The sequence below is a fragment of the Loxodonta africana genome, chromosome 21 (assembly GCF_030014295.1).
Source record: "Loxodonta africana isolate mLoxAfr1 chromosome 21, mLoxAfr1.hap2, whole genome shotgun sequence".
In the NCBI taxonomy this organism is placed as follows: Eukaryota; Metazoa; Chordata; class Mammalia; order Proboscidea; family Elephantidae; genus Loxodonta; species Loxodonta africana.
The window spans coordinates 6,979,966-6,983,923 of NC_087362.1; positions in this window are offsets into that span (position 1 = coordinate 6,979,966).

The window sequence follows — 3,958 nt, forward strand, 5'->3', positions numbered from 1 at the left end:
TCCAACACCATAATTCAAAGGTACCAATTCTTCTTTGGTCTTCTTTATTCATTGCTCCAGTTTTCACATGAGTATGAGGAGCACTTTAGTCTTTAAAGTAGCATCTTTGCTTTTTATCACGTATGTTGAAAATTCCTTACCTTTGTTTATTACTAGTTGCTATCTTGTCAGCTCCTACTTATGGTGACTTTATGCACTAACTAAATTACAGGCCTGACTAATGTAAAGACGTTGGCTCAGCACAGAAAATATAGACCAAGATTAAGCATCTAGCCCAGATAAAAATGAAGGAGATTCAGTACAGTGCCAGAAGGCAAGATCTCTGGCAGGCAGCAATTGCCTAATAGATGCCAGTCACGTACCACAAATCACAATACAAGAAGAAAAATGGATGCCGAAGAACTGACTCAGGAGTTTTCATCCTTTGATTAAATTTTGTTAGGTTAGTCAGTTGGTAAAAAAACGATCAGCTCTCTACATAGTACTATGGAAATATATTTTGTAGTATCCTTTTCTTTTTGGTGATTCTAATGCGTTTCAATGAATTCTCTCTTCTTACAATGTTTGGTTATGTAATTCTATGGAGTATTAAAAAATCCAGATGTGTTAATTAAATAAGATAGTAACATTTTAAGAACTTATTTCTTTGAAATAGTTCTCTTCAAATGTTATATATATGGAGTCTCAGGGTGCAGCAAATGGTTAAGCCTGGACTATTAACTGAAAAATTCGTGGCTCAAACCCACCCAGAGGTACTCAGAGGTAAGGTCTGGCAGTCTGCTTTAGAAAGATCACAGCTTTGAAAACCCTATGGGGTGCAGCTCTACTCTAAGTGTAGTCATCATAAGTCAGAATAAACTCAACATCAATAACAACAACGTATATATAATATATATATTTGATACATGTGTACATATATATACATAAATATGTGTGTGTATAAATATACAATTGTTGTTTTTGTTGTAGCTATATTTATATATTTTATATATATATGTATATCCTACTAACACACTGCCATCGACTTGATTCCAACTCATAGCGATCCTATAGGACAGAGTACAACTGCCCCATAGAGTTTCCAAGGAGCGCCTGGCAGACTCGAACTGCCAACATTCTGGTTAGCAGCCTTAGCACTTAACCACTATGCCGTATATATATATATATATATATGAAATTTGGGCCCAGACTAGATACATAAATTCTAAATGCATATTTTCATTTAAGAAATTATATTTAGAAAAATACATTATCATTTTTATTAGTAGCATATAAGACCATTATGGATTTCATTCAGCCCCTCCCCAATATACCAAACATGTACTGAAGTCCTAACCCTTGTACCTGTGATTGTGACCCTGTTTAAAAATAAGGCTTTTCTTTCCTTATGGCAATGAGGTAATTTACTTATGGAGTAGGGTGGGTCCTAAACCTAATCCTTTCTGAGTGGTGTCTGACAAAAAGGGAAAGCAGACACAGCGAGACACATACAAGGGGAAGATACCATGTGAGGGATATTCTATAAGCCAAGGAGCCTCCAGGGATGTCAACAAGGAGGAACCCACCCCTAAAGCAGATATCCTGGTTTGGACTCAAGCCTCCAAAAATGTGAAATGATATTTCTGTTATTTAAAGCACCTCCTTGTGGTATTTTGTTAGGGCAGCACTAGGAATCTAAGACAAAGCAAATTGCTTGAAAAATCACATACTAGCAGCTTGTTTTAAGAGAATGAACAGATGATAAGTTATTGGAGTTTAAGGCATTTGTACTAGACTTTAATGGAATAATGCTTTTATTCTTGAGCTAAGATGCTTATACCTGAGAAATTGCATGAGAATTTGTACAAAAGTAGGGAATTTTAAAGGATGTGTAAGAAAAAAAGCACAATCCAGTTGGACTCTAAAATAGGACAGAAGTAAATTGTACCTAAGGAGTAGAGAGCTTTGACTGTCTGCCTAAGCAATGTGGAGACTACAGCACATAGTTAGAAATGGATCCCAGGACACTTGTAAATTAAATGGTTTTTTTAAAAAAAAAAAGATCTGAATAGCTTCTAGAGGTTTTCTAATACGGAGGTTTCAGGCTGATGACTGGTGACCCAGAAGACCACTGCCTTAGAGGACCTAAGTTCATATATTCGGAGTCAGTACAATCAAAAACTAAGAATTTACCCTTTTTAACCTGGGCCATTTTCAACTTCTCAGCTGGGGCTCATGTTTCAAGATCAGTAAACATACCTGGTGCTTTACACAAGGTCTTTCTGCTGGGAACAGGATGGCCCTCATGTATTTGGATGGCATGTGTCAGCTTACAATTTGATTCAACTGTTTGAATAGACCTTTGGGTTAAATGGACAGCCTTTTTAACACATCAAAGGCACAACCTTTTGTGGTGAGAGCCTCCTTTCCAACAAAATTCAAATACCACCAGCTACCAAATTTCTCATTTCCTTGTAAAACTACACTAGCCAATCTTTATTGCAGGAATAAGCTTTTAATTCCAAATTGCAAGTTTCAAGCTTTCAAAGGAGAAGTAAACTTTACTGGCATTTGGGAGTTCTAGTAAAATAGATTGTGCCGCTTGCTTTCTCTGTTAGCATCGCTTTAGTTTTTGTGTTGGTAAGATGGTGATATAAATAACTTGCTGGGAAAAAAAATTAACACCTACTAAGTGTCAGGATAAGGAGCCCTGGTAGCACAGTGGTCAAAGGGGTCTGTTGCTAACCAAAACGTTGGTGGTTCAAACTCACCAGCTGCTCCATGGGAGAAAGATAATAGCAGTCTGCTTCCATAAAGATCACAGCCATGGAAACCCTATGCAACAGCTCTGCCCCGGCCAATAGGGTCGCTGTGAGTTGGAAATGACTCAAAAGCAATAGCATTCTTAAGGGTCAGGATACATGTGAGTCATTGGGTATGTACACTATGATCAAGACCTTCCTAGTTGATCACCTGTGCCATACACTATGATCGAGATCTTCCTAGTTGATCACCTGTGCCATACACTATGATCAAGATCTTCCTAGTTGATCACCTATGTCATAGTGTTACTTAATTTATATTCAGGATTAGCATCTATGTTGATCTCACAGCTTGAACATAATAGTTTCATTCTCTTTTGAAAGAACATATCAAATACCAGAAACTTTAAAAGATGATGGACTCACCTCCTCAAATCCCCACGTCTGAGTCCTGCAAGACTTTATGATCTTTCATTGATATGATATCAGGATATAAGCAGAAACCAAAAAGAACATATATATATATATAAAAAAGTACACTTAATGCTACAAGTTTTAAATATTGGAACAGTCACTATAGGCTTCAATCTGTCTCGAAGATTGAAGTGGATACATAGAGTCACACAAGGCGAGAATAAAGAAGTTATTTATCTTGACTGTAAATTTGGGGTTCAGAACAACAGGATCAGTTAGAGGTTATGAAAATACTACTGCAGGTATAAATTAAAAAAAAAAAAAGCTTTCAAACAGAGACTTCTTAGGGAGACATGCACTGGTGTCTTACTCCACCACTGTTTCCCTGATGGTTTGTTAATCCGACTACAGTGAGGTCAACCAGGTGGACAGTAAAGCTGTCTTGATCATGGCAGTATTTCAGCATTTGCTTTTCCTTGGCTAAGCATCTTCATTCAAAAGGATTTTTGAAGTTTTCTGCTCAAGAACAAAATAGGTGCTAGGGTCCTAGAGCCAGGCATCACAAAGAATAAGCAACTTAAACCCTTCCTCCTCAATGTCTACACAAGCCCAGAGTTTGAGACAGAAGAGTCTTAAGAAGACCATACAGGGTCCTGGCACCCGTACCAGCCTTTCTACTGCACCATCATTGATGAAAAGCAAGTCATGAAGCCTTCTCAACATTGTGCCCCCAACACTATGCCCTCAACATTATGACCCACCACTACCTTTCTTGAATCCACTGCACGTAAGTATTCTCTTTT